Here is a 12,619-nt window from a genome sequence, read left to right as displayed (position 1 = left end):
GGTTTAGACCGTGGGCAGCCTGTGTATGGTTAGCTTTAAGGAATTAAAATTATGGGACAACATGTGCTGTCAGATTATATTCCTGCTGCCCATACCTTGGTTAAATAAACAAGAGATTAGGACACTTTAACAACAAAAAGAGAAAGGGGCTGTCAGGGATTTCATGGGAGTTTTGTTATTTAAAATAAGTGAGTGGAAAAACAACAAGGAGGGGGAATTTTGAGTAGTCGAACAGACTGTAAAGTGTTAAGGTTAGGCTATAAAAGAGGCAGACCTTCCATTAGAAAGCAGGTCATTTTGGGAGTCTTGAGAGATTCTGTGAGTAAGAAAACTAAAAAAGGAAAAACAGAAATAAATTTCAGAACATTGTGAATGAGTATTGTCTAGAAGAAACTGTGTAAGAATCCAGTTTGATCAGGTTGTCTTTGTGGTTTTGCTTTTCTGTCGTTTGCCAAGCTTTCTTGTGGTCATTGGATTTCTGTTGCTGTTACATTCAACATTCTGGGTTGTTGTTTCCTACTCTGTTTTTCTAGGATTGTTTATTTGTTGCTCGACTCCTTGCTGAGCTTCATCATTGTTGGCTGGTTGTTGTTGCTGTGTTGTTGTTGTGAATCTGTTGTTGCTGTTGTTTGCTGTGTACTACTCAGCTGATCCTTTTCCTTCTTATTTTGTTCCTCTATACCAGGTACACAACTAATATTGTCCATGTAATTTGAAAGTCGAGCATGAATACAAAAGGGAAGATTTGAAGACATCTATGTCCACATGTAGTTGCTATATAGATGATCATGTAGTGTGTAATGGTTTACAATCTTGTTTGGGTATTGGAGTTGGTCCTTTCATATAGTGAATACAAAAAATGTAGTATGGTTTAATATCATATGTCGGTTAGGTTGACAGACAAAAGGATTGGCAGTATACTAGGCTATGTCTTGGAAATTAGTTGTGTTTTGTAATTAGCATTCTCTTTTAATGCATGTCAAAGAATAAAACTATCCGCCTCAGTTAATTTTCATTCTCTTTTGATAAACTGCCTCGTTATAATTATCAAGCCACACCCTTATAACAATTAGCACAAGTCCGCGCCCCTCAACCTTATGAAGGTCGAGCCCAGGTCAAAACAGACCAAACAGACCCGCCTCGGATAAACAGTGGCCCAGGTCTGGCCCATTCCGCATGAGCTGGATTTGGGCCCATAATGTTCGATCAGCTGTCCGTATGCATGGTCATGTTTCCTTATTCTGTAAAAGCATTTCGGATCCTGCTGTAAATAATCTGCAAGCATGTAAATAATTAAGAGATTTTCTTTTATTTTAGAGACGAACTTAATAGGAAATATAGTCATTATAGGTTTATCCTTTAAAATAAAAATGAGACGAGCCTCGACAAACAAAAATGTAGAAGCTGCGGGGCCCTCTAAATGTATATATTAAATACTTAGATTCCGGGACGGGCCGTTTAGCAAATTTCACGGCCCTTCCCAAAATAATAACACGATAGTCTCTTTAGGTGCGTGTTTAATAATCTACTTTCTTAAAACTTGGGGTGTGCATTTCATGCGACCCAGATCCAAATCCCAAAACATCAAATAAAATATGTTCCAGATTGTGGGTGCATTTCATGTGACGCAGTCCAAAGACATGTTTTAAGCGATGTTCACATCCTTTTGAAATAATAACAATAAAGCGGTAAAAAGTTAAAATTGGCACATTGGTTCATAATGGTATTTAAAATCAGATAAATAAGCCGAATATGACAGTTGAGCGACCGTGCTAGAACCACAGAACTCGGGAATGCCTAACACCTTCTCCCGGGTTAACAGAATTCCTTATCCGGATTTCTGGTGCGCAGACTGTAATATGGAGTCATTCTTTTCCTCGATTCGGGATTAAAATTGGTGACTTGGGACACCCTAAATCTCCCAAGTGGCGACTCTGAAATAAATAAACCAATCCCGTTTCGATTGTCCTTTAATTGGAAAAACTCCCTTGCACCCTCTCTGGTGCGGCAAAAGGAGGTGTGACAGCTCTGGCGACTCTGCTGGGGATCATTTACACCCAGAACCACTGGTTCAGGGTTAAGAATTCGAGCTTAGAATAATTGTTATAGTTGGTTTTATTTATTATCTAATTTTTACACGATATATGCCCAATGTGCTAAATGATGCTTTTACCGCTTTAATATTATTTGAATTGTGAATATATACAACTGTTACGAAACCCCCTTCTTTCTGAGTCTTCTGAATTTATGGTGTACACGTGCGCGTGACCCACCTTTCTGTTAAAGTCATACCAAATAAGACGAAGTTGGGACAAGTAACTAGGCCGGGCAGACTTTCGTGCTCCCGGTACGTCGCCCCCGTTTCGGCTCAAACTGTCCGTTTGGGTAAGCCAGGTTTAGAACAATCAACCTCAGGTTTTACACTTAGAATAACTCAGCCATGTACCGGATCCCTAGTAGGAACGTTTATTTGCATCATGTGCATTTGACTTAGGGGACTCAACACAGGGGTTGGGTCTGTCTAGGACAGATGAACCCGAAATAAAAAGACCATCCTGATGCATCCTACTTGCTATATGTGCATTCATTTGCCTCGAACATGCTTGTTGACCGGCTTAAATGAAATCATGGTAAGAACTGAGGAATAAAATGGGTTGTTTTTTTTTTAAAATAATAAAATAATAATAATAATAATAATAATAAAAATTAAAAATAAAAAGGTAAAATATAGTTTTCAAATCTTGAAATAAAGGTATTTAATCTTGAAAGGTATTTAATCTTGAAAATAGTTTGAAAAATTCCCAAAAATAGTTTTAAATCTTGAAAATAGTTTTGACTGAAAATGATTAAGAGTATGTTTTCAAAATGAGTCTTGACTTTATTAAATTAAATTTCAGATACAAAATGAGCACCACACAAAACCCCTCATCCGCAAATACAGAAGAGTTTCTATTCCAGCTTCAAATGTGGTGGTGTGAATTAGGCGAAGATGGTCAAAAGTGGGTCATCAAGCATTTGGGAAATCTCCCGGATATTATGAAAGTTAAACCCCGTGATGATCTGATTGCGGCATTAGTAACTTTTTGGGACCCTGTTCACAATGTCTTTCGTTTCTCTGACTTCGAGCTCACTCCTACATTAGAGGAGGTAGCTGGATATGTTGGTTTTGACGGAAGTTTAAGGAATCAAAGCTTGATATTCACGAAGGCTCCCTCGGTACATCGATTCTTCGGTCTTCTGAACATCAGCAGTCAAATCAGGAAAAGCAATGTCGTCAACGGATGTTGTTCTTTCAACTTTTTGTATTCAAGGTTCGGAAAGTCAGATGGGTTCGAAATTCATGAGAAAGGCCTTACTAACAAACAAGACAAAGACGCATGGCAGGTTCACCGTCGCTTCGCCTTCATGGTGGCTTTTCTAGGAATCATGGTCTTCCCGAACAAAGAGCGAACAATCGATATTCGCACCGCAAAAGTTGTGCAAATCCTCACCACCAAGGAAAACCACACCCTTGTCCCCATCATTCTCTCAGACATTTATCGGGCTTTGACTTTATGTAAAGCAGGAGCGAAAGTCTTCGAAGGATGCAAAATTTTGTTGCAAATGTGGCTGATTGAACATCTCCAACAACAGCCCAAGATCATACAGTATGGGCCAAGCAACGATAATTACATCGAGGGTTATGAGGAAAGAGTGAAAAATTATCAGGTTCCAGAAGGGATAGAAGCATGGGTATCTCGGCTAAGGGCTCTAACGGCAAATCAAATTGAATGGACTCTGGGATGGCTCCCGATGAGGGAAGTGATACATATGTCAAACTCAAATAGTTATCTGCTACTATTGGGATTGAGAAGCATCCAGCCGTATGCGCCATTGAGAGTCCTAAGACAACTAGGAAGATATCAAGTAGTTCCTGATGATGAAGATTTGAGTACGCAAGAAATGGAATTACACCCAGAGGCCACTATTCCTGAGGCGTTACTTCAGCAGATGTGGAATGGATGTCGATACTTGAAAAGCGATACTCAAGTCCCAGACACTACAAAGGGTGAAATAAATCCTGGATATGCAAGGTGGTTCGAGAAACGGTCTCGCATGGATGATGTACCAGAACCTGAGCTAAGAAGGCCAACTAAAAGACCCCATATTCAAAACTTTAATGATAAAATCCAAGAGCGGTTAATCTGGGGAGAAAAAGAGAAGGGGTACAAAGCAACTATCCATGCCCTAAATGAAAATCTAAGGAACCTCAGTCTGGAGAAGGATTTGCAAGAACAAGAAGCTGAATGCGAGAAGAAGAGTCTAGCCTGCGAGAATGAAAGTCTTCATGCTCGATTTCTGAGAATGAAAAAGGCTTCTGAAACGCCAATGAGGAACTGGAAGGATCAAAAAACCATCGCCAATCTTTTTGAAAGAATGCAAGATTATGATTCCGTTCTTGCTGCAAAAGAAAGGGCGTTGAGCAAAGCAAAAGAAAGGATCCAACAATTAAACGAAGAAGCCAGATCTGATAAGGAACGCCAAGATAGGCAATCCGAGAAAGACAGGGCACAATTCAAGAAGGAAAAAGACCATTGGATACGATCAGAAGACCAACTTCGTGCACAACTAGAAGAGGCAAGAAGGTACAGAGAGCATCAACAAGCGGACACTGATAGAGAAAGAGCGCAGATGAGATTAGAGCAGGCCAGACTCCGAGCTCTATTAGAGTCAGCCCTAGATCGTGAAGGCCGTATCCGAGATATAGCCACCACTCGCCAGCAGCAGTTGCAGAATCAAGGCCAACATCTCCAAGATTTCAGGGCACAGATCCACGACCTGGCGGTCTACACCTCTCAAAGTTATGTAAACTGCCAAGGAATGGATTATGAAAGGTTTACAGAGCATGCACCCACCTTTGCCCGTCATCTAGCAGTGGAGTTGGAAAGGATGTATCGAACATTGGGAGGTCATCCGGGTCAAGCCCCGCCTTGAGCAAATGATCTAATAATTTACAACACAAGTGGAAAGTGGGGCACGTTATGAGATGTTAAGAATTGTATCTTTTTATTTCAATTTGAATGTGTGTATTTCAAGACATTGTTTTTACAAAGTTTTCAAATGTAATGTTTGTTCATCTTTTTATAAATGTTAGCCTCATGGCAGAACTACGCCTGGTCTGATTCACGCGGGGACGTGATACGTAGGCAATCCCCATAAGATTCGACCGCTTTTAATAAAGAAAGAAAAGAAAAAATAAAATAAAACACAGGGTTTCCCAAAGTACTTTAAAAGGGGACGAATGAGAAAACCGGGATGACTCATATTGTTTGAAGCAAAGCATGTAGAAACGGTTAACTGCCTAGGTGTATTGCATCCTCTATGTGTTATGATCAAATCTGTTAAAATCTAACGCTAACAAAGTTTGTTGTTGTCTGAATCAGACAAGTTAGTTGTTAAAGAACTCTGGCAACACACTCATACCAAACCAGATCCAAAGGACCGGTAGCAACAAGCATGACTACTTCAGAGAATAGCAATGAGGAAGAAAGGCCGATGAGCCAGTTGTTAAAAGAAGCGATGGAAAAGATTGAAAGGATGGGACTAGAGATGAATGCAATGCAGCTAGCCATAGCCAAAACACAAAAGAGCCCTGAAACACTGGGACACATGCCAGAATACCCTCACTCCGGCCCTTCCACAAGCCGCCCAAATCCCCTTTATCATCAAGAAAGAAGCCCTCATGATTCCCAAGCTCCACCACCCCATCAACCTCTCCCAACACCCAATATTCCCATTTTTGTGGGACCCACATCAGCCCCTTTGCAAAGAACGACCAGTGAGCCATTGTTTCAGGATCACGATACACAATACTATCCCCCTGAGCCTACATTCCATGCACCCGAGCCTCAAGCTTACAATCCACATTTGGAAGTGCCGGCAGAGATTGAAAAGCCGGCTAAGGCCCCTGAACAGGATGAAGTGCTGAGAAAGTTCAAAAGCCTGGAGCAGTCCTTCAGGAACTTACACGGGCTGGGCAACCAAGTCAGCGTAGCATACAAAGATCTGTGCCCTTTTCCAGACGTCCAACTCCCGGCTGGGTTCAAGATGCCTAAGTTTGATTTATATGAAGGACACGGTGATCCCATGGCACATTCGCGGGGATTCTGTAGCAAGATGAGAGGGGCAGGCGGCAAGGATGAGCTGCTGATAGCTTATTTCGGCCAAAGTCTGAGCGGATCTGCACTAGAATGGTATACCAGGCAGGATTCCAGCAGGTGGTACACGTGGGATGATCTGGCGCAGGCTTTTGCAGGTCATTTCCAGTACAATCTCGAGATAGTCCCTGACCGTCTCACATTATTGAGAACTGGGAAGAAACCCGGGGAAAGTTTTCGCGAGTTCGGGTTCCGCTGGAGAGAACAAGCAGCTAGAGTCGATCCTCCCATGAGAGAGGGAGAGATGGTGGACTATTTCTTGCAGACACTAGATCCAACCTACTTTGGTCACTTGGTGACAACAGTTGGAAAATCTTTCAACGAGGTGGTCAAGATAGGGGTCATGATAGAAGAGGGTCTGAGATCTGACAAGATCTTGAACTATTCGGCACTCAAGGCCACAACCCAGGCTATTCAAAACGGCACGGGAGGTGCGTTGAGAAGAAAGAAAGAAGAGGTTGCCACGATCGAGGCAGGCAGTTGGTCCAGGGCTGGCAGGCCACACTACAACCAACCCATACCTCACAGGTCAGAATACCCATACAACCCACCACAAAATTTCTATCCACCTCGAGAACCACATTGTTCCGTACACCAGGCTCAGGCATACACCCAGCCTCCGGTTCGCCCGCAATGGCGTGCGCCGGTTCCCCAGAACGTATATACGCCACCACAAAACACCTACCCTCCACCAAGGGCGTATAGAAACCCTCCAGGGGCAGGCTTTCGGGGAAATCCAGATGCTAGGAATGACAGGTTGCGGAAACAGAGAACTTTCACGGAGTTGGGAGAAACCTACACCGCCTTGTTCCACAAGTTGAGGCAATTGGGTTTGGTTAGTCCTGTCCAGACTCGAGAACCAAATCCCCCACCTCAGAATTTAGATCGATCAATCAGTTGTGAATACTGCTCAGGGATGCTCGGGCATGACACCGAGAAATGTTGGAAGTTAAGGCATGCCATACAGGATCTTATTGACACCAATAAGATCAAGGTTCAGACACCAGAAGCTCCTAACATCAACCAAAACCCACTGCCAGCGCACCACGAAACTCACATGATTGAGTTGGTGTATGAGGGAGGAGAGTTGAGAAAACCCTCACAAACAGTGATGATGATTCAAGCCGCCCCAAAGGAAGTTTCAACCAGTGGGGGAACGAGGGTACAGTCACAGGGAGAAAGCGTCAAGCCAGTAGTGATATTGGGAAAGAGTCCGTCCGCCATAACAAGCAAACCCGAGCCAAACAAGTTGGTAATATCAGGGGTTCCACCCGCACCTGCCGTTGTGGTAAAGGGGGCATATAAAGAACTGGTCACCATAAAGCCTGTAGTCCAGCTGCCAATGATTGATAGCAAGGCGGTGCCTTGGAAATATGAAAAGGCGGTGGTGATGTACAAAGGAAAACAGGTGGAAGAAGTCAGTTATGAAGCGCAAGGGCTGACTCGATCAGGTCGATGTTTTGCTCCGGTGGAGCTAAGAAGAACCAACACAGCTGCAACCAAGAAACCTGTGTCCGAAGAAGAGGCTGAAGAGTTCCTGAGGAAGATGAAAGTACAAGACTATTCTGTGGTCGAACAGATGAGAAAAACACCGGCCCAGATCTCACTGTTGTCATTACTGATCCATTCTGAGGAGCATCGTCGGGCCCTGATGAAGATATTGAACGAAGCTCATGTACCCAGTGAGATTTCTGTAAACCACCTGGAAACCATTGCCAGCAAGATTTTCGAGGTGAACAGGGTAACATTCTCAAATGATGACCTACAGGTGGAAGGTACGGAGCATAATAAAGCTCTATACCTAGCTGTCAAATGTGAAGACTCGGTGGTAACTCGAGTATTGGTGGATAATGGCTCAAGCGCCAATATTTGCCCACTATCTACCTTGAACCAGTTAAAGATCGACCACGGAAGGATCCACAAGAACAGTATCTGTGTCCGAGGGTTTGACGGAAACGGAACGGCCACTGTGGGGGATGTTGTACTTGAACTGACCATTGGTCCGGTCCTGTTTACCATGGAATTCCAGGTGTTGGACGCCACAGTATCTTATAACCTGCTGTTGGGACGACCCTGGATTCATGCAGCCAAAGCGGTGCCTTCCACCCTACATCAGATGGTGAAGTTCGAGTGGGAAAGACAAGAGGTCGTGTTACACGGCGAGGATACAACGTGCACCATGGGCGGAACCATTGTACCTTTCATAGAGACCGCTGATGACAAAGGTCCTTGGGTCTACCAGATTTTCGATACAGGGTCGGCCAACAAAATTTCTGAAGGAGAAAGCATCCCGCACCCTAGGGTAGCTGCCGCAACAGTCATGATGGTCTCAGAAATGCTGGGTAATGGATTTGTGCTGGGAAAAGGCCTAGGAGTCGAGCTTCAAGGGATTGTCCAACCTGTCTCCCTTCCTAAAAATCTGGAAACTTTCGGATTAGGGTTCAAACCAACCGCAGCAGATAGGAAGCAAGCGCGAAAAATGAAGAAGAGGGTTTGGTTTCTGCCTAAACCAGTGCCACGTCTCTCAAGGTCTTTTGTCAAAGCAAGTGCCAAGGGGTCACCGGTCCCAAAGAATCTAGGACCTTTGATCGATATAAATAAAGACCTGAATCAGAGTTTTGAGAGGCTATTCGCGGATGTCAGTATGGTGGAAGCTAGAGAAGGTTCCAGCAGAGCAGAGATACAGTTTGTGGGGCCTGAGGCCAAGACCAACAATTGGACAGTTACTCCTCTTCCTGTCCGAGGGGAGTCTTGGTAGTAGGTTTTGATTTATGTTTTGTGTGTTTTGTTTTGTCCGGATTATTCAAGGGTGTAATCCAAATTTTACTTTCGTTTTTGTAAAAGTGTGAACCCTTTTATCCCGCAAGTTTAATAAAGTTCTTTTCTTTTGTCCCATTTTAATTTTGTTTTGTTCTTTTTCTTTCTGAACAGTTCTCTTTTTACTGGTTCTAATGACATGGCATGCACAGCGGATCTTCGACCTAGTCTAATAAATCAATCTGAATCCGACTCAATGATGCAAGAGGTCGTTCGTGATGATGAATCTGAATGTGACGAAGGTGAAGCCTTCGAAGAGATAAACTGAGAATTGTGTCAATTTGAAGAGAAACCCAAGCCTAACCTAAATGACACTGAGGCTGTGAATCTAGGAGACGTTGATAACGTCCAAGAGACCAAAATTAGCATCCACATTGAGCCGAATGTCAGAGAAGAATTGATCAAAACCCTCATGGAATTCAAAGATGTTTTTGCATGGTCATATGACGATATGCCTGGATTAAGCACCAATTTAGTGGTTCACAAATTGCCCACTGACCCGGCATACCCTCCGGTCAAGCAAAAACTAAGGAAATTTAAAACAGAAATGAGTGTAAAGATCAAAGAAGAAGTGATTAAGCAGTTGCAAGCGAAGGTCATTCGGGTCACTCGATATCCCGAGTGGTTGGCCAATGTGGTACCAGTCCCAAAGAAGGATGGAAAAATCAGGGTGTGCGTCGACTACCGCAACCTCAACAAAGCAAGTCCCAAGGACAATTTTCCATTGCCCAACATCCATATCTTGATCGATAATTGCGCGGAGCGCGAGATCGGATCCTTTGTAGATTGCTATGCGGGTTATCATCAGATCCTAATGGACGAGGAAAATGCGGAAAAAACAGCATTTATTACGCCATGGGGGACTTACTGCTATCGGGTAATGTCGTTCGGATTGAAGAACGCCGGGGCAACATACATGCGAGCAATGACTGCTGTGTTTCATGACATGATACACAGAGAAATCGAGGTGTACGTCGATGATGTGATCATCAAATCTTGGCGTCAGGAAGACCATGTAGCAGACCTAAGGAGATTTTTCCAAAGACTCCGAAGGTATGATATCAAGCTCAAAATTGAGTCCATCCGAGATTGGTTTGGTCCGAATCTACCCACAACTCCTAAAAAACCAGATCTAAAAATCTGAACCTTAGAACACAAGAGCCTGAGGAACCTGACCTGCTTCATAGAGGGTTTGAGGTCTAATAGACCTTAACCAAGGTGTTCACGGTTTGAGAACACCCTGGTTAGAGTTTGTTTGGCCTCAAATGGTCAAATTTAATTCGGACTGGGGTCGGCCTGCTTTGAACATTTTTTAGTAAGTTTTCCTTTTCTGTTTTTGTGTGGATGAGTATGTTAGCATGTTCTGTTGTGTTTGTTCGGTGTTTTCTGGATACTTTTCTTAATTTCTTCCGTCTTTGTAAAGACCTTTTATTTGGTCAATTGTTTTCTGTGTATGATTTGAATGTATTCTGTGATATACATGTTCGATTAGATTAGTCGTCAAACGAGTTAATTCATATAGGTTCCCAGTGATTGAACAAAGTTGTCTGAAGTCATTCGGGACTCTGTACGTGTTGTTTATATGAACGATTGATTGTTATGTGTTACGATTAATATAGTCGAGTCGATATATGTCGTCAATTAGTTTCAGTCATTAATGGTAACAACTTGATTCATGTTGTTTATTTTTGCTGTGATCGTATTTGAATCCCATTAGGAACTGAATTGTATTGCCTATTGATTTTGTTCAAATTGAATTAAAGAACATCTAGGGGAAGGTTATAATGGCAGTTCAGACTTTGATTTTAAATATGATGCCATGTTTATTTGGTTTAGACCGTGGGCAGCCTGTGTATGGTTAGCTTTAAGGAATAAAAATAATGGGACAGCATGTGCTGTCAGATTATATTCCTGCTGCCCATACCTTGGTTAAATAAACAAGAGATTAGGACACTTTAACAACAAAAAGAGAGAGGGGCTGTCAGGGATTTCATGGGAGTTTTGTTATTTAAAATAAGTGAGTGGAAAAACAACAGGGAGTGGGAATTTTGAGTTGTCAAACAGACTGTAAAGTGTTAAGGTTAGGCTATAAAAGAGGCAGACCTTCCATTAGAAAGGAGGTCATTTTTGGAGTCTTGAGAGATTCTGTGAGTAAGAAAACTGAAAAAGGAAAAACAGAAATAAATTTCAGAACATTGTGAATGAGTATTGTCTAGAAGAAACTGTGTAAGAGTCCAGTTTGATCAGGTTGTCTTTGTGGTTTTTCTTTTCTGTCGTTTGCCAAGCTTTCTTGTGGTCATTGGATTTCTGTTGATGTTACATTCAACATTCTGGGCTGTTGTTTCCTACTCTGTTTTTCTGGGATTGTTTATTTGTTGCTCGACTCCTTGCTGAGCTTCATCATTGTTGGCTGGTTGTTGTTGTTGTGTTGTTGCTGTGAATCTGCTGTTGCTGTTGTTTGCTGTGTACTACTCAGCTGATCCTTTTCCTTCTTCTTTTGTTCCTCTATACCAGGTACACAACTAATACTGTCCATGTAATTTGAAAGTCGAGCATGAATACAAAAGGGAAGATTTGAAGACATCTATGTCCACATGTAGTTGCTATATAGATGATCATGTAGTGTGTAATGGTTTACAATCTTGTTTGGGTATTGGAGTTGGTCCTTTCATATAGTGAATACAAAAAATGTAGTATGGTTTAATATCATATGTCGGTTAGGTTGACAGACAAAAGGATTGGCAGTATACTAGGCTATGTCTTGGAAATTAGTTGTGTTTTGTAATTAGCATTCTCTTTTAATGCATGTCAAAGAATAAAACTATCCGCCTCAGTTAATTTTCATTCTCTTTTGATAAACTGCCTCGTTATAATTATCAAGCCACACCCTTATAACAATTAGCACAAGTCCGCGCCCCTCAACCTTATGAAGGTCGAGCCCAGGTCAAAACAGACCAAACAGACCCGCCTCGGATAAACAGTGGCCCAGGTCTGGCCCATTCCGCATGAGCTGGATTTGGGCCCATAATGTTCGATCAGCTGTCCGTATGCATGGTCACGTTTCCTTATTCTGTAAAAGCATTTCGGATCCTGCTATAAATAATCTGCAAGCATGTAAATAATTAAGAGATTTTCTTTTATTTTAGAGACGAACTTAATAGGAAATATAGTCATTATAGGTTTATCCTTTAAAATAAAAATGAGACGAGCCTCGACAAACAAAAATGTAGAAGCTGCGGGGCCCTCTAAATGTATATATTAAATACTTAGATTCCGGGACGGGCCGTTTAGCAAATTTCACGGCCCTTCCCAAAATAATAACACGATAGTCTCTTTAGGTGCGTGTTTAATAATCTACTTTCTTAAAACTTGGGGTGTGCATTTCATGCGACCCAGATCCAAATCCCAAAACATCAAATAAAATATGTTCCAGATTGTGGGTGCATTTCATGTGACGCAGTCCAAAGACATGTTTTAAGCGATGTTCACATCCTTTTGAAATAATAACAATAAAGCGGTAAAAAGTTAAAATTGGCACATTGGTTCATAATGGTATTTAAAATCAGATAAATAAGCCGAATATGACAGTTGAGCGACCGTGCTAG

The sequence above is a fragment of the Nicotiana sylvestris genome, chromosome 9 (assembly GCF_000393655.2).
Source record: "Nicotiana sylvestris chromosome 9, ASM39365v2, whole genome shotgun sequence".
NCBI classification, from domain to species: Eukaryota; Viridiplantae; Streptophyta; class Magnoliopsida; order Solanales; family Solanaceae; genus Nicotiana; species Nicotiana sylvestris.
This window is presented reverse-complemented; position numbering follows the sequence as displayed.